Consider the following 26,648-nt stretch of genomic DNA (forward strand, 5'->3'; position numbering starts at 1 on the left):
GCTTCCTTCCCTGAAAAACTTAGTGATGCATATTAAATTGGTGGCATCTTGAAGTCAAGGAAATGTGTTAAAAACTTATATATGTAATAAAAGTCTGTGATTGCAATCAACATAATCCAACTCTGGCTATCCGAAGAGAGAGATCATTGGGAGAATGAATTTCCTTAGAATTGCACAGCTGGAGGACCCAGCTCCATGACGGGACAAAAAGAAGGTAAAGGTCTGCTTCTCAGTCTCATGGAGAAGCTGCTGTGGAATCAAAGGATCAATTCATTTCAGTCATCTTTGCTTAGTCTTTATTATTCTGCATAGGATTCAGTTCCAAAAGAAAGAGCCCATATGACTGGCTTAGATCCAGTGTCTGTTCTGTGACTATGCGCTCAGAGGATTGAGGAGGGCTCTGGAGGGAGAAGCTTGCAATGGCCTCCAGAATATTTTTGACGACTGTAGTAAAAAGGCAGAAAAACCCTGATTCACAGCCCCTCCAAGATCACACATAATGGAAAATAACCAATTTTTCAAAAGAAAATTATGGTATGATTAAGAAAGAAGAGGAGGCCGGGCGCGGTGGCTCAAGCCTGTAATCCCAGCACTTTGGGAGTCCGAGGCAGGTGGATCACAAGATCAAGAGATCGAGACCATCCTGGTCAACATGGTGAAACCCCGTCTCTACTAAAAATACAAAAAATTAGCTGGGCATGGTGGCGCGTGCCTGTAATCCCAGCTACTCAGGAGGTTGAGGCAGGAGAATCGCCCGAACCCAGGAGGCGGAGGTTGCGGTGAGCCGAGATCGCGCCATTGCACTCCAGCCTGGGTAACGAGCGAAACTCCGTCTCAAAAAAAAAAAGAAAGAAAGAAGAGGATATGCTGGATAGCTAGAACTTGTCCACACACAACTTGAATGCTGAGACCACTTTCTTACCACCTGCACTCTCTGGCTAGATGCTCTCCACAGCCCCATAGGACAAGAATGATAAACACTATTATCTTCGTTTTTCACAAGAGGAAACACAGGCCAGATAAGCTAAGCGACCTAGTTTATCCATTGGTATGTGACAGAGCAGAACTGAAACCCCCAGCCTTCTAACTCACAGTTTATACTAATTACTTTAAAGATAAATACAGGGGGATAAAGTTTTTTATTGTACTCCTGAGGTCTTGGAGGAAAATAATCTTTATCCACAAATTAAATCAGCCTAAGGAATAGCCCCCAGCCCTTTGTACCTACCTTAAGATGACAGCAGAAAATTGTCCGGGAGGCAAAAACAAGTTCCATTGGCTATGTGATCTTCAGCAGAAAATGTAATCCTCTAGACTCAGTTTCCTCAGTGGTGAAATGGTACGGAACACTTTCCTTGTCTTCCTGCTAGATTTACAGAGGAGACACAGTATAAGCATACAAGTATAAATCCCTCAAAAACACTCAAGCCTCTTTAGTTACAAGCCTGAATTATCATTCTCTGGTCTGATAAGTACAGATTAACAATTATGTGAGTCACAACTTAGATTTTCATTAAACTATTATTTTATGGAACACAGTTTCTTTGGAATCTGACCTAACATTTTTTAAGGAACCTAGGATAACACATACGAACTAATTAGCACAAAAAGAAACATTTTCATTCACAGCAACCAACTACCTGTGCTAAATTGTGAAATTCAAATTTCTCTTACTGTGTGTGCCTTAAGTACACTAAAATATACCACGAGTGTAACATGGACTTGGTACTCATGGGAGGTCAAGGATTTAAGGAAATTAATTGATTTTGGGTGAAGAATGTCTCCATCTTTTTCAAAGAACATTTTGCAACAACTTAACACATTAAAAAACATGAGTTTTGGATGCAGGCCAGATGCTAACACGGGCTCTTGATGACTGTTTGATGTTAAGAAAATCACATACATTTTCCGATCTTTGTTTCCCCATTTATATGCTGGGAATTAAAATGCATATTTTACAACATTATTACAAAGCTTAGAGATAATGCATATAAAATATATAACATTTAGTAAACACACAGGATTCCAAAACAGTAGTTGTCATCATCATCATCTTATTATATGGATGATGTCATTAATTCTCACAATATTAAGAGATACTTACTGTTTTCACAGACATGTATAGTGAATCTTAGAGAATTTAAATCACTCATTAAGGTTAGAGCAACATTCTCAACACCAAATTATGCTATTATTATTACTGTTACTGTTGCATTTTATTATCTTTATTACATGTCTTCAAAAACAGTGCAGAGTAAAATTTGAAGGGCACATGACACAACAGCCATCTCTATGAATGGCCTTCAGTGCCATGGGAAAGGGATAGGATCTTAAGAGGAACTAATTCTGAATTTAGGTCAACATCTTCCAAGCCATGTGGCCTTAAGTCTTCAGATGAGCCTTAATTTTCTTATCTGTAAAATAAGTTTAATAACAATCACTCCTTGTGATGGCTTCAAAGAGCGGATATAAAAATATATATAACAACAGTTTACATAGTGTAAAATATTCTATGAGCATGCTTATGTTAATTTTGTTGATGCTACTGCAACTACCAGGAGCTAAGTTACAGTTAAGTCTATGGAAGCTGCCTTAGTTTGTAATAGATGCAAGAATAGTGAGGAAAAGTGTTTTTGGCTCCATTAAAGGAAAAATCAATATCAACTTCAACCCAATATTGACAGCAAAGAAAAGTACTCAATGCAAAGTGTTATGCCCACATGGGCAGGATGTGATTCCAATACCTATGAGATTACTAATAAATGACAACAATAAACTGCTTAATAAATCTATCTCCCAAGATCAGAGGATCCAGAAAGAACAATGTAGAATGTAGATGTGATCAATCTTCTATTATTTTATTAAAACATTCCTTACATTCAGCTTCTTACAGTGTTCTCATGGCCTCAACATTACCACCAATTCTCTCTTGCCATAATTATTTTATAAAACTAGAAAAGACAAAGAGAACTCTCCAAAGCACTAATCCCTGAAACTGCATCTTTATTTTCAATGGAAATCTTACTACATAGAAATCTGGGTATTAAAGGAGATTTATCAGGCCTTGGTTAGCCATGATGGCAGTCATTTGGCAGCCCTGCAAGTCATCGAAGAGTTCTGTGTTAGTGCTCACACCTTCAGAACCCATGCTCTGGAATGGCAGGCAATTACTCACACCTGTTCTGCCTGGTCCAATTATCCTCCTAAGCAGTCTCGATCATAACTGATACATTGGCTGATAGAACCCAACAAATGGATTCAAGTCACAGCCGACCCCTCAAGACGGATTTCCTGATCCTATAGTTGTTTGGGGGGTCAGTGTGAATGTTTACACTTCTTTCCAATGATGTAAATTGGGATGTGCATGCTACGGATTGTAGTAGTACTTTGGTAAAAAGCATAATCATCTTCTACTATCTGGCAGGATCCTGGGCAAAAAGATAGTCTAGTGGTGATAATTAGTAGATTAACTTATCTATTCCTCATGGAGTACACTGGACTGAGATGGGCAGAACTATAGTGTATAAAATGAGATATTACCATGCATATTAAATGAACTATCTACTAAGCTAATAGGTCTGTTATTTGTGGAAACTAAAGTTCTTCTGAAAATTATGAAAGACTATTCTCTGGGTTTCTCCTCATAGGACCAGACACACAGATAAGTGGAGTCACCAGATGATAAGATATATGAGGGTGGGCTTATGTGCATGTTATTCCACCCCAAACGCTTAGTACAGTAGCTGGCATATAGCAGGCACTTTACAAACACTTGTTGAATGAATGAATGAATGAATGAATTTAATAAAAGTAAGTTAGCTAACCAAAATCAGAGGTCAACATTCGAGTGATCTAACATTTCTTGGAATAGAAACTCTTCCCAGTTGCTTTATTCAGTTTTAATATTTTATTCAAGTATAAACTATGTGGGAATGTTACCAGGGCCCAGAAAGTATTGTGGGCATTTATAAACTTCAGTTTATAAAACTGAAAAAAGAAGTATCCTAAACATCTACTCTGATCTGACCTTCTCTTTTGGGCGCCTCTCCAAAGCTCAATTTCAGGTGGCTATTTTTATTTTGCAAGATCTCATTCTCATGCCCACGTCATTCATTACTAAATGAATGGAGTGTACCAACCATTTTTCCAAGGCAATACAAAATTTAAAATAAACATCAAAACTCCCAACACAGGCTAATGTGAAAAAGAAAACTGAGCAAGATGTTTTAAGAGTTTGTATAAAATATGTAAGAACAGAGCTTAGGAACAAGATCTCTTGCTTGTTTGAAAAAAATAATATTAGCCCAGCTTTTCCAGCTTAAGTTAATATTGGAATGCTAATCCCTCGTTCAGGAGAGTTCACATGCTATAATTAAATTTAATAAGTAGTCACTATGATCTATAGTATTTACTCGTGACTAATAAAATTCTGTTCATACGTTAATAGGTGAATAATATTTAGAAAATATTTTTTCATGTGAAATGTTTATAATCATTAAAAATAATTGTTTGCTGACAGGTGGACTAAAGTAGATAAATAATATTTAAATGCTAATGATCTAAGTCTCAAAGCCAATCCGTGTCTTCAGTATATCCTGCAATGCTTATGGATTGTTTTCCTAAGCAACAAAATAATTCTAAAACTTAACTGTGCATGTGATTTTCTAAAGCATCTGGGTAAAATATAAATTAAGGACTCTACCAAAAAGGCTCCAATTTAGTTTCTCTGAACAAAAGAATGCCAGGAATTTTCATTTCAAATAATTATCCCAACTGATTCTGATGCACTGAGTTAAGGTCTAGATGTGGATTTATTTTTGAACTGCCCATTTATTCTAGTCACAATTTTGGGAGACAAACAATTCTAAAGTGCTCCAAAATTATAGTTAGAAAATTATGCAGAAAATTAATATGTGACATATATAAAGTAGAAGAAGATAAATTTGAAAGAATCAATTGTTCCTGACTGGGTGCAGTGGCTCACGCCTGTAATCCCAGCAATTTGGGTGGACCAGGCAGGTGGATTACCTGAGTTCAGGAGTTCAAGACCAGCCTAGACAACAGGGTTGAACTCCATCTCTACTAAACATACAAAAATTAGCCAAGCGTGGTGTTGTGTGCCTGTAATTCTAGCTACTCAGGAGGCTGGGGCAGGAGAATCACTTGAACCCAGGAGGTGGCGATTGCAGTGAGCCAAGATTGCACCACTACACTCCAGCCTGGACAACATTAGCAAAAAAAAAAACTCCATCTCAAAAAAAAAAAAAAATTCCTTCTCAAAAAGGAATTTTTACAATTTTACAATTTTAAAAAAAAGAATGACATCTTTCACACACAAAGATCTTGCTTCTATTTTTATTTGTAAATTCTTCTTTTTATATGGTGTTGGGCAGTAGTATTCTGTCCCCAAAAGATCATAGAGGAATGAGAACAACAATCAGGTAAGTAATTTGCACAATTTAACACATAAAGCAAAACACAGTGCCTGACAAATAGTATACTTCTAACAGATGTGCAATAAAATGAGCAAATACTTTAATTAGTTAATAATAGAAGCTCATAGAAGGAAATATATTTTTCGGACATTAGAATTTTGTATTTAATGATGTTTTCCTATAAGTCTGGAGCCCATTCTGTAAAACTGTTTCAGTTGACAATAGTGCTATTGAAGATTTATCCAGTAATCTTTTCATGGCAAGTGGTAGAAACTCCAGCTCAAAGAGGCTTTATCAAAATAAGAGAGAGAGAGAATACGGAGATTTATAAAACTGGAAAGACCAAGAGTGGATCTTTGGACTTCAAGTACAGCTGGATCCAGGTGCACAAAAGCCTTTTTCTCAAAGCTTTGGTTTGTCCATCTCACTGTTCCACACTTCTCTGTCCTCATTCTCAAGCAAGCTCTCTCCTCAGAGAGACAAGGTGGCTGCTGTCCACTCAAGTGCACATCCTATCCTATCCTACCAATCATTTTACCAATAGAAAGAATGGAATATACTTATATCCCAATAGCTAAAGAAAAATTCCCAAAATGAGCTCGGGTTGGCCCTGATTAATATGACTTATGCAACAGGTCCATCAAAGAACCAATCACTATGACCAAGAATGCATGCCTAGGCCTAAGACACACCTATCCCTGGACTTGGAGCATGGCTAACCACACCTGAACAACATTGACTTAAAATGCAGGAATGAATCACAGTTCCCAAAGAAAACTGAAAATGCTATTCCCAGAAGGTAAAATCTGCTATATAAAAGTCTACTATAAATATGGAAAATGGAAGCCCTACCAAATGAACCAAGAGAAATTAGCTTTAAATAAAATTTTATGAGAGCAAGTGTATGCACTGTGGCATTCCTGGGTCATTGGCATGTATAAATACCATTTTAATCAGAAGAAAAAGAATAAGAAGGAGAAGGAAGAAAAGAAAGAGAAGGATAAGAGGAGGAAGAGGAATAGAAGAGAAAGAAGGAAGTGAGGAGGAAGAGAAATTTGAGATGTTAAGATGAGAACAATGAGTTTGGGATATTTCTTTCCACTCCTACATTGAGATAGGCTAGCGGTTCACTGAATTTTAGGGCTAGAAGAACCTTAAAGACTACCTTGCCTAATTAACTGGGTTGTAAATAAATAAATTTCAAAATTTGTTTCCTTTCTACTTGTCCATTACCATCTCCCATCACTGGAGCCTAGATCGTCTCCACCACCACCCTATATTGACAGTGCAGTAGCCATGTGGCTTTGGGCATTTGGATGTCGCTAGTTCAAACTGAGTTGTGCTCACATGAAAAACACACAGAATTGCAAAGACTTAGTGTGAAAAAAATAATATAGGCAGGGTGCAGTGGCTCATGCCTGTAATCCCAGTGCTTTGGGAGGCCAAAGTGGGCAGATCACGAGGTTAGGAGTTCGAGACCAGCCTAGCCAACATGGTGAAACCTTGTCTCTACTAAAAATACAAAAAGTTAGCTAGGCATGGTGATGCACATCTGTAATCTCAGCTACTGGGGGATTCTTCTGAGGCATGAGACTCGCTTGAACACAGGAGGTAGATGCTGCAGTGAGCTGAGATTACACCACTACATTCCAGCCTGGGCGACAAGACTCTGTTTCAAAAAAAAGGAAAAAGCAAAAGGAAAATATAAAGTGTTTCCTTAATATTTTATACTGATTACACATTGAAACAATGGTTTCTGGGATATTTGTGCCTGAATCAAATATATTATTGAAATTAATTTTATCTTCTTCCTCTTTTTTAATGTGACTGCTATAAAGTTTAAAATTACAAATGTCATGTTTACTTGTATGACACACATTTGTAGCTCATGTTAGGTTTTATTCAACAACTGTTTTACCCACACTGTCTTTCAGTGTCTGGAACATGCATAACTGTGGGACCAGCCCAAACTGGACCTACTCTGTTGATAATAAAATGTCAGGTTACCTTTTAGCTATAACACAGCCAAAAACTGCAAGTTGTGTAGCCTGGGCATGTGCAATAGAAAAAACTTTGACCTCTAACAATAGCCAGAACTGACAATTCTTCCCCTATGCCCTGAGAACCAAGAGGACTGGGACATGACCAGAATATGAACGTCAAAACTCTTTAAGAAGTGATTCCATTGTCCAGGAAGATCCAAGGCTAAAATCTGCCTCAACATACTTTCCTGTAAATACTCAAATCTGAAGCCCTCCAATCAGACCCTGCCAAGCCAACATTCCTAAATCCTTTCCCTTGCTCTCCGATCCCTTAACTTGCCCTAGATCCCAAATCAGAGACCAGATTTGGGCCTGCTCCTGACTCTTTGCTGAAAGAAAGCTTTCTTTTCTCAAAAGCTGGTGCCATAGTTATTGGCTTCGGCGTGCATCAGGCAGTGAGCTCATTTGCTCAACAATACATGCCATACTCTTTTTAACTTTCTGGCCATTGTACATGTTGTTTCCATGGCCTGGAACACTCCTACCTCCTGTTCATCCTGTGGGGCCCAGCATAAATCACTCCATCAGGAAGACAGTCCCTGAACTTATGGTCCCTGTGTATGTGTTCTCACAGCTTCCTGTCATCACATTCCTCACACTGTGTTATTACCATTCACGTAATTGTCTGCCTAAGTCCCCTGAGTTCAGGCACAGTGTTTTCTTGTTCATCACTGTATCCTGAGCACTGTGCCTGGTGCATAGTAAATGCTCAGTAAATATTTGTTGGATTAACGGTGAATAATTATGGTTAAGTTACTTTCTTATAGTTCCCCAGAAACTCAGGTCTTTTGCCTTCCAGAAACAGAAATTTTGCCCTGTCTTCAAATTTCTGGTTTCCAATTTTCTGGAACTTATGACCCTTTTCTTAGCTCCTACATGGCAAGAATGGTTCATTGTAATTTTCTTCCTCTTAGATGATAAAATAGGGAGGCAAGTTATCCCCAGAGAACTGAAAGAGGATCTCTGAAAAATCCACAGGAGCATGTTTCATAGCTAATGGATATCTACAATCAAAAGGCTTGTGATTTAAGTATCAAGATAAACAATTATCACAACATCTAAAACACACACTATATTTGCTTTCCAGCTTTTTGACTATAAAATCAATGGACTGTTAATGACTCGAGCATTAGCTTGCTCACTAGGAATTCCAGAACTTCTGTTTCTGAAGCATAAATTTCTAAGTTGCTCAATTTACCCAGTTTGTCAGAGCAATTTCCATTAGTAAATATGAATATTTAATGAAAATGAAAACTGTCATAAGCCACTTCTCTTAAGTATCTAATGACTTACTGGAAGAAATAAAAAAAAAATAGTGAATTATATCATATAGCAATCAACTGCAGATGTCTTTGATTATTGTCCCTTGCTTTGTTTTAGAGTGGGTTTTTGTTGTAATATATTTATTGGGTTGTGGGTTTTGCTTCTTTATTGGATAACAAAGGAATATCAATGATGTACAGGGTGTTTCCTAGATATTAACCATGTGCAAAAATTTTATTAAGTTTTCTCAAAACCTCCATTGTGCTATTTGTCTGCCAGTCTCCACTGTAAATAAAATAATTAGATAAGTATATGTAAGTGTAAAATTCTATTTAAATTACATTTACCCTACATTTTGTGGCTTGAAAAATGCCTTCACAAATTTTATTTCATTGATCTTCAGTGGAGGATACCATTATTCCCAGTTTACAGATGAATAAAAAGGACTGTTTGACCAAGTGCTAGAAAAAAAGACTCCACCTTACACTTTGTTAAGTGATTTTTCCTCTACTTGAAGCCTCTCTGAGATCTGCTATCTTAAAAAAGAAAAGAAAAGAAAATTTGCTTTCATAAAAGTTCTGATTTCAACTAGATTTTATTATTTGCCTCTTTCTAGTTCAACTCAGAGCACTTGGCATATAGTGAGTATTCATTAAATGTCAACTATATTATTCCTTCTTTCAAAGCGAAGTTGCCGAATAGAAATGAAAATGTTTTAAAAGTTAAGTTCTATTTCACTGAGATGCCATTGTATGCTAATTGTTCTCCTTCTAAGGGATGTAACTAGACCTCTTACTCCATGACTCTAAATTTAAATAGTAAGCCTCTACGATTCTTTGGTCCTGTAAGACAGGCAGCAAATTCTTTGAGTGGTATCAACAGCAGAGGTTTCATATAATTAGCATAAAATAAAAGCCCTACTTTTCACACTAGAGCTTCTACAATGGTACCAATTAGTATGAACTCCTCTTTCTGGGCCAATGGGAATGTAGCGTAAATTTTTGCTCATTGGCTTCAAATAAGGCTGGATTACCTTTGGTTTATTTGGTTTGTTTTCAGTAGCTCCTTTTCTATCTTTCTCTTTTTTTGTTTTTTACTTTTAATTCTTAATTCCTCTTCTCCCACAAAAGAGTGCTTAAAATCTACTTTCATCCTCTTAGAATCTCTGTGACCCCAGTTGTCCTCAAAATTGAACATAGAGACCCTAAAACAAATATTTTCAATCTAAATAAAAGGTCTTCATTTTTTTTTCATTCTGCCTGAAAATATTATTTGATCTTGTCCATGTAAATAAAATGTATTCTAGTAATGGTACTCTAGAGAATTGGGTCTTTTGGTCCTAGTTAGCTGTCCATCAACCTGATCAGTCTGCTTTGACCAAAAAGGAACAAGTTTCTCTGGGTGATAAGAAAGCAAGGAAATCATAGGCAGAAAGGAAGTACAAATGGAATTAAGTGACTAGAAAGCTTATGTTTGGTTCTGGAATCCTCTCATTCCAACAAACGTCAGATGCCTTATATATACAAAATACAGTCTAGGAAAGGTTTAACTATTCTAAGTTGCATAGCACCATATTTCAGAAGTTAAATTCTGTATTGGTTAGTTTGTAATAGCTAGTAAAAACTAACTGCAATTAATGAATTTGTTACAATTAGTATTAGTTAGACTAAATTACAACTAAACTGTATTACTTAGTTATTGACGTAACAAACTCCAACACTTCATTGGCTATTCACAATAAAACTTAACTTCTGGCTCACTAAAATCCAAAATCAAAATTCTAGTTCTGCAGGGATTTCTCTTACACATGGAGATTCAGGGACCCCTCCTTTCATTCTTTGGCCCTGTCATCTTTATCACGTAACTTCTAAGCTTCATGTAGCTGTTGTGCTATGTGCTTCAAGCCGTAGAAGGGGGAAGAACATGTAAGATCCCACACAGAAGGATTTTATGAGCCAGAAGGGAAGCACTTCATAGTAATCTGTTCACCGTTTAGAATCTTATCACATAGTCACACCTAACAGCAAGGGAGAATGGAAAATGTCTGCTCATGTGTTCAGAAAGAACAAAAACAAAACAGATTAGAAGGCTGTAATACAAGCTTTAAAGTTAAACTGTAGTTTGAATCCTGGCTTCACAATCTTCATTTGTAAGATAAATATTATAACATCTCCATATGGTTGGTTGTAAGGATACATGATATAATAACAAACTTCCAACATTTATAGTTATTCGTAAGTACCAGGTAACAATCCAGCTTTTTCCACATTATCTCACATGGCAGCAGTCCCCAACCTTTTAGGCACCATGGACTGGTTTTGTGGATGACAATTTTTCCATGAACTAGGTTGTTGGGAAGGGGATGGTCTTGGTATGGTTCAAGTGCATTGCATTTATTGTGTAGTTTATTTCTAATTATGATTAATTATATTATGAAATAATTATACAACTTACTATCATGTAGAATCAGTAGGATCCCAGAGCTTGTTTTCCTGCACTAGATGGTTCCCATTTGGGGGTAATGGGAGACAGTGGCAGATCATCAGGCATTAGATTCCCACAAGGCGCATCCAACCTAGATCTCACAGGCACAGTTCACAATAGGGTTTGTGCTCGTATGAGAATCTAATGTGCTGCTGATCTGACAGGAGGTGGAGCTCAGGCAGTAATGCATGGGATAGGGAGCAGCTGTAAATACAGATGAAGTTTTTCATGCTCACCTGCCACTCACCTCCTACTGTGTGGCCTGGGGGTTGAGGACACATGCCATACAGTTTTCACAATTCACCTATAAAATGAGGACTATTACTATCATCTCTATTTAATAGACTGAAGTTGTAGTAGATGAAATCCAAAAATCGCCCACAATTGTTGTTGTCCCCTTGTTTTCACACCCTGTACAATGTGACTTTGCAGCAATGCCCATCCAAATACGGAGTCTGTTTCCCAGCTCATGAATCTGGGCTGGCCCTGGGACTTGCTCAAGCAACAGAATTAGACAAAAGTGACACTATGCCAATTCTGAGCCTAGATTACAAACAGCATGTTTCCACTGGCTGTGTTGCATCCCACAGCTACCATGTGTAGAAGTCCACACTTGCAATGCAGAGGGTGAGGCCATTCGAGACTGCACCATTGACCTGGCTGACTCATCAGCCCATCACAGACATATCAGTCACCAACAGTGAGACCAGCCTAGATTAGGTCAGACCAGAAGAGCCATCCAATCAACTCACAGACTCACGAGCCTAATAAATTCTGGTTTTATCTGCTTTTGGTTTGGTTTGCTATACAGCATTATTTGTGGTAATAACTGAGGCAGAAGCTCCAAGAGGTTGTATTACCAACTTAAGACCACACATCTAACAAGAGCTAGAAATGAAATCATAGTCTACGGAGTTGAAAACCTATGTCTTTACCTATCACCATATGCTAAGATAATCATCTTAAATAGGCCAAAGTGCTCAACATATAAAAGCCATTAATACTATTCTCTATTATTAAACCCTATGATATAGGGCAAGTGAGTATTTTCCTTGTCTGTGTCAGTTGCTCACAACTGTTTCTCCATAATGAGCCCTGTACCTGACATGTAATAAGTCTTCAGTAAAGATTTATTGAATAAATTACTGAAGGTTGGCTACTCAGATAAATCAGCAATGAAGCCTGCCCTTGAAGAGCTGAGAGTCTAAAAGAGGAAATCAAATGCAGACATAAATAATGGCAATTTAACACGGGAAGGTTAAGAGCCACAGGCAAGGAATCAGTAGAGCATTCTCAGAATTCAGAGGCAGGGGAAATTACTACAAGGGAGGCAATAAAATATTTCACTGAAGTGTTGATGTTTAATTTTATGCTCAGCGCCTGGACTTTGAACATATGGAGACTATGAGGATGGGGCATTCCAGGCACACACACCGTGAGCAAACCATGGAGTAAGAAACAATGCTATCAGCACAAGTAACCAATGACTTCCACTGGGTGAAAAAGGTCAACATAGCCTATTTCATGAGTCAAAGACGTTGTGTAAGCAGATCCTCCTACTCTGACTCACAGACTCTGACAACTGGCTGTGTTTTGCTCCCTTAGCTCTTCTATTTCTTATCGGTTCATTGACTCTTTATTCATTGATTCATTTATTCATTCTTTCAACAAATATGATTGTGTCTAAGAACACAGGTAGGCACCATTTACAAAGATTAGAAGGGAGAAAGCATTTCATTGGATCATTTTAAAACAGAGTATAAGATCTTAAAAGGCAATGACACTTTTACCTTTCTTCACTTCTAAATGCACTTGTCACAGAATGGTACTCAAGTGGAGACTAAACACACAAATACACAAAAATATGAGCTGATTTTACATTAACTTAGAAGTTAAGAAAAAACTGGCCCTTTTAGCCAATAAGGAGTTCAGTTAATGTTCATTATCTGTTACTTCTATAAGGTTTTATTGTATTTCTCATTAAAGAAACCTAAATATTAATGAGCATCTTTATATTCACTGACTGTGCTGGACATAAAGTTCAGGACTTTGTCTAAGATAGAATTCTTGCCCTCAAGAAACAGAGAGCAGCTAGTGCCAGGGACTCTTCTAGGCTCTGAGGGTATAAAGGTGAATGAGATAGAGAAATTCCTCATTGTCATAGAGTTTCCAGACCAGAAAGAAAAGTATCTACAATATAAAAATATCCAAACATACCTATAATAAAGAAATAGCCAATTATAAAAACTTTAGGGTAACTTCAAACAATAAATAGCCAATTACAAAAACTTTAGGGTAACTTCAAACAATCATACATGCTACAAGATAATAAAACAATAACTTATAACAGAAAGCTGCAGTTTGTCTTTTTAAAATAGAGATTCAAGAAGGCATTCTGGAAGAACTAACATTCACACTGAGAAGAGATTGACAAAATAAGTGTCAGTCACAGGACAATCTGAGGAGAGGGTTCTAGGCAGTGCAAATGGTGATTGCCAAGGACTTAGCCTGGAATAAACTTGGCTATCACATATGTATAGCTGACTAGTTCAAGTGAGGTAAGTACTTCCAAAGAACCTACAAAGACATATTAGCATACTATAAGTCAGTGATTCCAGTTCAGAGCTAGCCATGGAACTTGAGATAATCTCACCTAGAGCACTTTCAGAATGAGCGTGTGTACATAGAGCCTGTTTGCCTGCTCTGTTAACGACGAGTTACTCTTGGCTGTCCACCATGAATTGGAAGCCAACCTTAACTGGCTTGGCTTCCTCGCTCACTATCTGTCATGTTGTCAAGCTCTTGGCACTTCTGCATGCCTGTGCTAAAATGTCAGTCTGAACCATTGCAACCCACCCATTTTTCCATTCTCATCAATGTCTGTCGCTGACCAGAGACTTCTCAGCACTTGAGTCATCAGGTAGTAAGCACCGTTTTATCCATAAAGTACATGCTCATTCTTCTGCCAAATTAAGATGTTTATGGTTATGACCCAGGGAAGTAATTTCTTGATCAAAACAAATGCAAAGAACTTCCTTTAGGAGATATGTATTAAATCCTACTGAGATCTTAATTGAAACTTTTATGTAATCCATGAAAAATTATCTATATAGGTCTATCTATCTTTACCAATAACAAGAACACAGGGATGCATGCTTTCATTGTCAGACACATTTCCAACTTTCATACACACTCCTATTAACACAGATATAAAGTTTAAAGTAGAAATAGGAGGACCCATGTTCTGTGAGTTCTCTCATTGTTTTCATCTAGATGTTGGTTTAGGTGCCTATTTAAAGCACTGCACCAAAAAGCCAATGACATCACTATAGGGGGATGGAGCCAAGACAAAAGCCAGATTATAACATCTTCCTGGAGCCCTAAAATTAGATGTTCAATCTGCTCATTTCCATAAATGTCTGTCATTTTTCTTCCACGGCATTTATCACACTTAATTGTTACAGTTTGCATGAGGGTCTGTATTTTTTCTATTAGAGTCAGTAAGGATAAGAATTTTAGTATCTTGTTCATCACATTATTCCCAGTGTCTAGCCAGTGTCTGGCATATTTATATTCATAATTTGTTAATTTAATGAATACATGAGGCTATTCCTCAGAAACACTTTTTCAATGTAAAACAAAATTCATACAATGAGTCCAGTGCTCTTAAACTCTTCCTGCCAATCACAACTCTGGCCAACACACCCCACAACCTCCATGCAAGAACACCAGCTGCATCTTGGTGCATTTTTCTGTAAGATCACTCTTGGGGGAAATTCAGTCCAGGCACATGTACAATGTAAGGTGGCATGTGCTGTCAGTGCATATTTCACAAAATTAAGAAAATAAATGATTAAAAAGCAAAGAAAATTATATGCATCAATAGAATGCATCTTCTACTACCTTAGTCATAGTGGTAGTTTCTACTAGCTGCGCTCAAGACTAAGTTGTATTCAGGAGATTTATGAAGTATCTATAACTCTGTATAGTGTAAAGGTGGAAACTATCTGATCCCAAGGGCACTACTCATTTTGTAGATGTCATAGATTTCTGCATCCATTAGAACAATTTTAAAATAGATGTGAGTAGTATCTTTGTCCAATGAAATCAGCACAGAATGTCAATTTTCCAGTAGACAGAAGTAAATAATTTGAGGAAGGGTTAGCTGGAGGGGTTCCTACCAGGACAGCTGATCTCAGAAGATGAGTTGGAGGGGGTCACGTCTATGCTTCCGGGCAGTGCATCTTCTAAGTCCCTTTCATGACAGGAAACTCCTTTTGTCCTTCTAGCTTTGAAAGTTTTTCATTCCATCTCTCTCTCTTCCCTATTCTTTAGAGATGGAGGAAGGAAGGGTAACAGGCTTAGTATGATAATAGAAATAGGATTTCAAACATTTTTTTCTTTTTCTTTTTTTTTCCAATAGCAGACATAAAGATCAAGAAATAGAATTGGGAAAAAAACAAACATACCTTTCCATCCTTTCTGTTTTGATTTGGAGAGGGGATGCTGGGAAGACTGGAAAATTGAAGTTGCTAGTGACTATTTCTCCACCATATGTAGAAGATCTGTCTGCAGTAGGAAGGAATTAAGATTATCAGACACAAGCAAAGGGAGAGCCTGATGGAAAGAGAGATTGACCTGGCAGTGTTGACTCTAAGCCTCAGGTCTCCAAGGCCCATATTCCTGCAGCAACTCCATGGAATTCCAGGGCCACTCCAATGTTTTTGTCACTGGCATAAACTAGTCAATTTACCTTTTTTGTTTAGTTCAGTTAGAGTTGGGTTTCTGTCATTTATAAACACAAAAACTCCTGATTAAATAATCATAACAACTTCCTATTATGAGGATTAAGACAGAAAAAAGAAAGCTTTTAGGTATATACCCAGTAATGGGATTGCTGGGTCAAATGGAATTTCTATTTCTAGGTCCTTGAGGAATTGCCACACTGTCTTCCACAATGGTTGAACTAATTTACACTCCCACCAACAGTGTAAAAGTGTTCCTATTTCTCCACATCCTCTCCAGCATCTGTTGTCTCCAGATTTTTTAATGATCGCCATTCTAACTGGTGTGAGATGGTATCTCAATGTAGTTTTGATTTGCATTTCTCTAATGACTAGTGATGATGAGCATTTTTTCATATGTTTGTTGGCCTCATATATGTCTTCTTTTGTAAAGTGTCAGTTCATATCCATCGTCCACTTTTGAATGGGCTTGTTTGTTTTTTTCTTGTAAATCTGTTTTAGTTCTTTGTAAATTCTGGATATTAGCCCTTTGTCAGATGGGTAGATAGCAAAAATTTTTTCCCAATCTGTTGGCTGCCGATTCACTCTAATGACTGTTTCTTTTGCCATGCAGAAGCTGTGGAGTTTGATTAGGTCCCATTTGTCTATTTTGGTTTTGTTGCCAATGATTTTGGTGTTTTGGTCATGAAGTCCTTGCCTATTCCTATGTCCTGAATGGTTTTGCCTAGATTTTCTTCTAGGCGTTTTATGGTGTTAGGTCTTATGTTTAAGTCTTTAATCCATCTGTAGTTAATTTTAGTGGAAGGTGACAGGAAGGGGTTCAGTTTCTGTTTTCTGCACATGGCTAGCCAGTTTTCCCAACACCATTTATTAAACAGGGAATCCTTTCCCCATTGCTTGTTTTTGTCAGGTTTGTCAAAGATAAGATGGTTGTAGATGTGTGGCGTTGCCTCCAAGGCTTCTGTTCTGTTCCATTGGTCTATATCTCTGTTTTGGTACCAGTACCATGCTGTTTTGATTACTGTAGCCTTATAGTATAGTTGGAAGCATCCAAAGGATTATAAATCATTCTACAATAAGGACACATACACACGAATGTTCATTGTAGTACTGTTTACAATAGCAAAGACTTGGAACCATCTCAAATGCCCATCAATGATAGACTGGACAGGGAAAATGTGGTACATATACAGCATGGAATACTATGCAGCCATCAAAAATGATCAGTTTGTGTCCTTTTTAGGGACATGGATGAACTGGGAAACCATCATTCTCAGCAAACTGACACAAGAACAGAAAATCAAACACTGCATGTTCGCACTCATAGGTGGGTGTTGAACAATGAGAACACATGGACACAGGGAGGGGAGCATTACACACTGGGGTCTGTCGGGGGGGAAACAGGGAAGGGACAGTGGGGGGTGGGGAATTGGGGAGAGATAGCATGGGGAGAAATGCCAGATGTATGTGATGGGGAGGAAGGCAGCAAATCACACTGCCATGTGTGTACCTATGCAACAATCTTGCATGTTCTTCACAAATACCCCAAAATGTAAAATGCAATATAAAAAAGAAAAAGAAAAACAGAAAAAAGAAAGATATAATTATTCATAAAAATAAAATAAAAACAAGACCCTAATCCAAGAAAGTCATAATTTGTCCATTATCTGGCATTCAGTATGATATAAGTTATATATTTATGCACATTGTGTAATCTGCTTGGTGGGTTTAGCACAAGTCACAGCACATAATAAACACTGAATAAATAGTAGGTAGTAATAGTTGTTAAGTTTCTGTGCAATCAAGTTCATGGCTTCTTATGACCTAGTAGTTTTTTATTCACACATTTGTGACAGTTGGTATAAAGGACATTTTTTGTTGTTTTTATTTTGGGGAGTTAGGAAACCTGTTTGTTTTCAGAATTTTTTAGGCTGTGAGTATCCATTTACCATTTCTAATGAAAGTCTTAATTTCCTTTTGCTAACAACATTGTTAAAAGAGAGAGCATGTGACCCAAGGGAGACTAGTTTGACATGCATTCATACCAGGAATTTGGATCTCAAAAATAAAGAGGAAAAGAGAGTTCAAAAAAGATGGAGCCCAGCAATTCAGTGGCAGTGCCCTATCTATGAATGATGGTGTCATTCTCCCAGACTATCCTGGTTTCTTCCCATTCCCAATCCTGGCACACCAGCTGTCCATTGAATATGTACACCATGGATATCCTCTAAATAAATTCCTTTTAGCTTTAATTAGCCAGAGTCAGTTTATCTTAATTTCAATTAAAGGATTCCACCTGATAAACAAAGCATTATCATTAGCTATTTGATTCAGCTTTTTTTTTTTTTTTTTTTTGAGATGGAGTTTCGCTCTTGTTACCCAGGCTGGAGTGCAATGGCGCGATCTCGGCTCACTGCAACCTCTGCCTCCTGGGTTCAAGCGATTCTCCTGCCTCAGCCTCCCGAGTAGCTGGGACTACAGGCGCACGCCACCATGCCTGGCTAATTTTTGTATTTTTAGTAGAGACGGGGTTTCACCATGTTGACCAGGATGGTCTCAATCTCTTGATTGATTCAGCTTTTAATAACAAATAACTTCAGTGTTTCCAATTAGCCTCCAACAACAGCACACTTTATCCATTTTGGCAATAGTAATAGTAATGCTGTTAATATTTAAAAAGTTGCATTTGTGTATTTTACATACATGATCTTATGTAAGATTCCTGACAACTTAAACAATTGGGTACTAAGTTTTTCTCCATTATACAGATGAAGGAACTGAGGTTGTCTGAATTCAAGGAAGTTTCCAAGAGCCACAGTCAGTACCTGGTAGAAGCTAAATTGTCATCTTATATCCAGCATTCTTTCCCTTTAACAACAAAGCCCCTTGTCTTGGATCTGAGAGCCACCCGTTATTGCCTACTCAACTTAAAAGCAAGCAAGGATCACATATAAAATCACCTGTACCCTCGGTGTTGGTATGCAGTGATTATTTCTCATAATCACTGGGTTACCAGGCAACAAGCTGTAAGATGAATAGCACATTGGGAAGCTAAAATGATTGGAGAGAGAATTAATTGATCTGTTTTATCTTCAGAATTATGCCTCAGACTTTGCACTCTGTCATTAACTTTCTATCAGTAATGAAATATATACATTTATTTTTTCCAAAACCTTAATAGATTATATTTCCACTAAAAAATTATCCATTATTTCAATGGCATCAAAACTTGTAATATAAAGAACAACTTTGCATAAATTTGATGTGAATTCTTATATTGAAATATTACTTTGAATTTTTGCAGATGATACATCTATGCTATCTTACGCCAATTTCTTTGTCAGTATTTCTTAAAAGATGTACCTTAAAATAAAATCAACTGAGCTATCATTATATCTCCACATAGAAGATATAGAAATTTTGTATAATTTGATTGATAAATCAGCTTGTTAATATTCATTTAAAAGCTCTTTTACCTGGATCTTACCTCCTTCTTTGTGCTCTTATCTAGACTTTTTAAAATTTCCCTTTGGTACTCTTACATTTTAAGTCCCAGAACTCAATCTATTTAAAAATGCTGGGCCAGGCGCAGGGGCTCACGCCTGTAATCCCAGCACTTTGGGAAGCCAAGGCGGACAGATCATGAGATCAAGAGATTAAGACCATCCTGGCCAACATGGTGAAACCCCGTCTCTAGTAAAAATACAAAAATTAGCTGGGCATGGTAGCACGTACCTGTAGTCTCAGCTACTCAGGAGGCTGAGGCAGGAGAATTGCTTGAACCCAGGAGGTGGAGGTTGCAGTGAGCTGAGGTCGCACCACTGCACTTCAGCCTGACACCTGGTGACCCAGCAAGACTCTGTCTCAAAAAAAAAAAAAAAAAAAGCTTTGTCCACACTTTCTCTTGTACCTGAAACTAAATAAAACACATAAACACACCTGTACACACATATATTCCCCTGTCTAAAACTTCATCCACTTATTTTAGAATTTATATTATGGATGTATTGATCACTTCTTTTCAAGATCTCTTGAAACCAATATATGTTGTAGAAGAAACTATTGAGGAAAAGAGCACAAAAGAAAAAGAAGAAAAGAACCACTTACTTGGGATATGTAGTAATAGTAATCAGTTAAGTATGAATCATATCCATTCTAAGGCAGTTGAAAAAATGCATATAAATGCTAAATGGAAACATAAACAGTAATTTAAGCAAATGTAGAGATGAAAATATCAGGCAATTACAAAAAATTACAAATTTAAGTTCCCAATTCTCATCTCTTGTTTTGTTTTACCTATGCAGCATTTAAAAGTAACTAAATCTAAAGGAAATAAAACAGGAGAAATTACTTTAAATTTTGAAAATTCAGTTTCTCTTGAAAACAGAAAGATATGGTACCATATGACATGAATTCTCCATGACAATAACTAAAGTTGAACAGATGCTTCCTTTGGTATACAGGACAGAGTCCCCAGTCCCCACCCCTCCTATCAAACCCCTAATCTAGCCTACTTCATTCATTCCCGTTACTTGCCTGGGCCCTATTGGCATGAGATTTTTCTGCTTTCAGTCTATCTGCTCCTACCAACAACTGTCTTCAAAATTCCTTCTGTATCTCCTATATTTTGAAATCCTGCTGTCAGCTTTTTTTTAACCATTACAATTTAATTTGTTAAACTGATAAGATTTAGGTTAAAATGGGTCTATAACCAAAGAGACCATACACAATAAGTTGTTAATATTTTATTTTTTAAATATTTCTTAACATATAAAAACAAGAATTTATTTTTTATAGTTCTGGAGGCTGAGAAGGTGCTGATCAAGGTGCTGACAGATGGTGTCTGGTAAGGGGATGATTTCTCATAAATGGTATGTTCTGTCTCTACTCTTACATGGTGGAAGGGTCAAGGAGCTCCCTTGGGCCTCTTATATCAGGATACTGGTCCCAATCAGGCGGACTTTGCCTTCATGACTAATTGCTTCCCAAACGCTGTGCCCCTTTTTTCCCTTAGTTTGTACATTTTCATTGACAGATAAAATTGTATTTACTGTGTACAATACATTTTGAAGTATATACACATTGCAGAATAACTAAATCTAGCTGATTACCATATGCATTACCTTACATAGTTATCATTTTTGTGGTAGCACTTAACATACACTCTCTTAGTGTTTTTCAAGAATATATACAATATATTATTAACTATAGTTGCCATATTGTACAATAGATCTCTTAAATGTAATTCTCCTACCTTATTGAAATTTTGTCTCATTTGACAAATATCTCCCTAACCCCCCAACACCCTCTGCCCCTGGTAACTATTATTATACTTTCTACTTCTATGAGATCAACTTTTTTAGATTCTCATATAGCGAGAGATCATGTGGTATTTGTCTTTCTGTGTTTGGCTTATTTTATTAAATGTAATGTTCTCCAGGTTCATCCATGTTGTCACAATGACGGACTTTCTATCTTTATAAGGCTGAATAGCGCTCCATTTTGTATATATACCACATTCCTTTATCCATTCATCTGTTGGTGGACACATAGGTTGATTCCATGTTTGGCTATTGTGAATAGTCTGCAATGAATGTGGAGTGCAGATATCATTTGACATATTGCTTTCACTTCCTTTAGATCCCAGTAGTGGAATTGCTGGATTTTATAGTAGTTCTATTTTTAATTTTTTGAGAAACCACCATACTATTTCCACAACGACTGGACTAATTTACATTGCCACCAAAAGTGTCTCCTTTTCTCCACATTCTAACCAACACGTGTCATCTTTGGTCCCTTTGATAAAAGACGTGAGGTGGTATCTCATTGTGGTTTTGATTTGCAATTCTTTGATGGTTAGTAATGATAAGAATTTTTTCATATACCTGTTGGCCATTTGTATGTCTTCTTTTGTAAAATGCCTATTCAGGTCTTTTGCAATTTTTTAAATCAACTCATTTTGTTTTCTTGCTAATAAGTTCCTTATATATTTTGGATATTGACCCCTTATCAGATGTATAGTTTGCAAATATTTTCTCCATTCTGTAGGTTATCTCTTCATTCTGTTGGTTGTTTTCTTTGTTTTACCCCCATTTGTCTATTTTTGTTTTTATTGCCTGTGTTTTTGAGGTCACGTCCAAAAATTCATTGCCTAGGTCAATGTCATGGAGTTTTTTCACTGTTTTCCTCTTAGGTTTCACAGTTTTGAATCTTACATTAGGTCTTTAATCCATTTTGAGTTGATTTCTGAATATAGTGTGAGATAGGGGTCAGAAACCTGGGCTGCTTGAGGGCTGCCTATAACTAAGGGCTGTCCAGAACCCAGGGCTTCTGATGTTGGCCCAGCAGTAGCACAGGTCAAAGAGTGAGAAAGCATCCTCTTACCAGGCTGAAGTCTAGGGCTATATGGCCCCACATGGCCCTGGGGTCAGTCTAGAGGCTCAGTCCATGGATACTGATCTATAGTTTGGACTGTGGGGATGTGCCTGGTGCTGGGTGTAAGCCCAGTGTTGGGGTAAAAGTCAATGTCCTGTGCTCACTTCCCTCTCTTTGCCTCAAGCTGATGGGGCCACTGTGCTGCCTAGGGCTGGGGAGGGATGACTTGGATAATGTAAAATTGTTCGTCCTACCCTCTTCAATGTGCCTTTTATTGGGCTACAGCCAGGTTTTCATAGCTCTTGTGAAGGTATTTTCATATGTTGGGTAGTTGTTTAAATTGCTATTTCTGTGGTGGGATGAGCACTGGAAAGTTCTACTCTACCATCTTTCTCCCAGGTTGTCCCTGAGTCAGCTTTAATACCTCCTTCTCCCTCAGTGCCTATGTCCAGATGATCATTGATCATTTCAGGTACACCTCTAAAATAAATCTCTATTTCTGTCCTTCCTTTATCTCCAAAGTCTTCACCAAGTTTTTTGACTTTGCTCATCTGAATGGTTTTCACAGACCACCAACAAAGCATGATTTTCAGGTTTCCCTGCAACCTCTGACCTATTGCTTCAGTGTCCTGATTCTGTGATTCTCTTGCCTAAAACTGTGATTCCACCCTCGCTGCTTATGATAAGCACTGTCACGTGGCTTTTAGAATCTTACATGGTCTCCCTACCTCTATCACCAATTCACCTGTCAACTCTCACCTTCCAATTCTCTGCACCCATCACTCTGCTCCCACTGTGGGAATGAGTCACCACGCCTTACTCAAGCTACTCTAGCTTCTCTCTCTACCTGAAAAGTCTATCTTTTTCTTCGTTCTTGGCCTACTACACTTCCTCTCTTCTCCTTTTCCTTCCACACCAGGCAAAATCCTTACTCCTCCTCTAGAATATCATATCCATGATGAAGCTTTTTCTAATATCCCAAGCTAGAAGTATTTCTTCTTTTGTATTCTCACAGTTCTTAGCTTTTATATTTCTAAATGACTCTTACTTAAGAATTTCCTTGCACTCAAAACTATATGTCAGATGCTTTCATTGGAGTATAAATTACTTGAGGCTAAGTACCATGTCATAACATTTTTTAATTCTTTTAAAACTTCATAAGTTGCTTGTTCACAGTGATAATAGATTCCTGAACATTTACTTAGTTTCACACACTGTGCATAACATTTTACAAGCATATCTCATTTGTCCTTCACAAAGCTCAGAGTCTCTTATTTTACAGAAAAGGAGAATGATGCCTTGAGATGTCTATTAACTAGCAAAAAGTCCTAACATTAGCAGATTACAGAACAAAGATTGAAAATGAGATTGCCCTAATCCAAAGACTATGTCCCACTAAACTTTACTTTGTGTTATGCTGAAAAAAAGTAGTTCATTTAAATATAAATATAACTTTGACCGAAGTTTCAAATACCTGTGCACACTAAACAAGTGTGAAAATAGGCACAAATCAATATGCAGAGGAGTAGAGGGAGATGGGAGGGATAGCACTAGGAGAAATACCCAAAGTAGACGACGGGTTAACAGGTGCAGCAAACCACCATGGCACATGTATACCTCTATAACAAACCTGCACATTCTGCACATGTACCCCAGAACTTAAAGTATAATTTAAAAAAAGATTTCTTTGAAATGTTTTCCATATGTTGGATAATTTTCTAACTGAAAACAATATAGGATTAATAAAAATTTCAACTTTAAGGTCAACATTGATGTCATAGTTGGTTAATAGTGGCTTAAATGAAAAGCCACCCTATAGATGCAAATCTTGACAAGATCACACATATAAGTTAATAGCAATTGACAGGTCATATCCAAGTAATAAGGAAGTTCACTCATCAAGTACTCTAGAGGTTATTAAAGAAAAGATCTTGTAACAGGTTAAAAAAAAAACTAAAAGAGAGAGAATAGAACATTTTAAGTATATATTCTTATTAAAGATAATGGCAACAAATGGATATGTATTATGTACCATGAGAAGAAAAGAATATTAGATCTTACATGAGAAAATTCAAATTAATTTCTTTGGGGAAATAATGAAATCTAAAGCTGGAAATATCATTGAATAGATAAGAGAATGAGAAAATGGGAGATGACTTGCTAAGGGCCAAAAATCTAGTCACATTTTAAGCTCAGCCTACAATGCAAGTTTTACAATTCCTAATTCAGATGTCATGCTGCTGTTCTTCTCTGATATTCTTGTATGTTAAGTGTACTGATGACAGTATGTCTTCAGCAGTAGAAAAAGATATGATGTGAGCTGTTTACATCTTTTAAGTGGTGAAGGTAGCTATCAAATCATTCATAGAAGTGGTCTGTGCTCACTGTCTCTTGTTTCATTCCTCCCATTATCTCCTTAACTCATTTCAATCAAATTTTTGCCTCCACCACACCACCAAAGCCATGTTACTAAATCCAGTAGTCATTTCTCACTCCTCAACTAACCTGGCCTCTCTGCACTTAGGGGCACAGTCTGTCAGCATCAGCATTATCAGGCAGTCTGCTCCTGCCTCTTCTGGCAGGCTGGACATTGAAGATCAGGCTGGTATACAAGAGAATAGTGCAGGGAGATAAGACAGTATGAACTGAGCATCAGCAGAATCTGCTAGAACTATTTTTGGATGGAATCATTTAGGCAAAAGGCCCTGAATTTTGCATTTAGTCTATCCAAGCTTTCTTCCAACACAAAATTGTTCCAAGACTGACATCTCTAACTTGGTCTCATCTTGGCATTAAATAACCTAAGTGCTAAATGTTTTTTTTTTTTGGCTTCCCTCAAGAAAACAATTCCATCATGAATACATCCCTCCTGACTTTCAGAATTAGTCTCCTAGATTTTCACTTACATCTTAGAAGATTCTTTGGAAATTCTCATAGCCCTAGTTTCCTCAGCTAGAAAACAGGGACAATGTTAGCATCTCTTTCATATAACTGTTGTGAAGATTATATACAATGAATAAAGCATTTAGCTTAATGCATTTATATTGCTAGATTTAATTGTGCTCATCAGACTTTGCTGGGATAGTAGGTTAATTATCTCTTTTAAGGCAGTGCATGCTCTTTAAAGCTCTAAACTCTTCATTTTCCCCGAGTTTTGCATCAGTTCTTTGCTCTTCTTCACTGAATAAAAATTGTCGCCGGGCGCGGTGGCTCACACCTGTAATCCCAGCACTTTGGGAGGCCGAGGCGGGTGGATCATGAGGTCAAGAGATCGAGACCATCCTGGTCAACATGGTGAAACCCCGTCTCTACTAAAAATACAAAAAATTAGCTGGGCATGGTGGCGCGTGCCTGTAATCCCAGCTACTCAAGAGGCTGAGACAGGAGAATTGCCTGAACCCAGGAGGCGGAGGTTGCAGTGAGCCGAGATCACGCCATTGCACTCCAGCCTGGGTAACAAGAGCGAAACTCTATCTCAAAAAAAAAAAAAAAAATTGTCTGTGCCCATTAGCTTAGCTCAGAGCATGAGTCACCAGAGAATGAGTCAGCTGTTTCCTTACAATGTGCCCTTTAGATAATGCTAAGTTCCTTCACAGCTTTAGCTCAGAAACTGGTCAATCTCACAAAAGTTTGTCTGTCTTAAGGGCTAAGAAATATTCTTTATTACATGCTATAGTAATACTATGTGCTGTTCTTAGAAATTATAAGCATGAAAAAGACAAAAATCTATATTTATGTCTTTATAGAAACTTACATTCATATAGAAAAGAAAGACAATTGAAAACACAAATAAGGACAATACAGCAATTTGACTCTATTTTAGACTTGTTAAATTTGGGTTGCCCACTAGACATCCAAACAGGTAGCTGGATATCTGAACTGATGAGTAGAAGTGGCTAAAGAGCTCAGAGGCGAAGTCTGGACAAGAGATATAAAGTTGTAAGTCACAAATATACACATAATATTTAAAGTTATGACACTAGTAGGAAACTTAGGATGTGAGAATATATAGAAAAAAAGAGATAACCTGGGAAATCCGATACTTGGAGATCTGAAAGTACAAGATAAACCAGAAAAAGGAACTAAGAGGGACTGACCAGCAAGTTAGGAGGAAAAGCATGTTGCCAGCCAATGACAAGCTTTACCTGGACTGCACCCAGTCAATGGCTGGGCATGGTCAAGGCTCCACTTGTGACCCCCTCCACTGGGCTAGCTGAGATTTTTTTCTGGACTGTGCTATGGCCTGAGGTTTCTCCTTCCTTTGTCTCTCCTTTCATAAATGCCAAACCTGCCTTGTGGTCTGA

General features: G+C 37.5%; 1 protein-coding gene across 12 annotated transcripts in view; it reads right to left on the reverse strand.

Moving 5' to 3' along the window:
* The window catches only part of PRELID2 (PRELI domain containing 2), an 856,521-nt gene that overhangs the window by 491,797 nt on the left and 338,076 nt on the right, over positions 1-26,648 (reverse strand). For 9 of the 12 annotated variants that reach the window (XM_064366453.1, XM_064366452.1, XM_064366454.1 and 6 more), the window contains 3 exons: positions 15,694-15,793; positions 15,406-15,553; positions 1,229-1,366 (listed from right to left, as the gene is read on the reverse strand). The gene's annotated coding sequence lies outside the window, so the exon portion shown is untranslated. The remainder of the gene's footprint in view (positions 1-1,228; positions 1,367-15,405; positions 15,554-15,693; positions 15,794-26,648) is intronic. The other 3 variants (XM_064366460.1, XM_064366457.1, XM_064366456.1) reach the window with 2 other exon arrangements.

Source organism: Aotus nancymaae, unplaced genomic scaffold (assembly GCF_030222135.1).
Source record: "Aotus nancymaae isolate 86718 unplaced genomic scaffold, 86718_ANA_hifiasm-v0.15.2.pri h1tg000064l_1, whole genome shotgun sequence".
NCBI lineage: Eukaryota > Metazoa > Chordata > Mammalia > Primates > Aotidae > Aotus > Aotus nancymaae.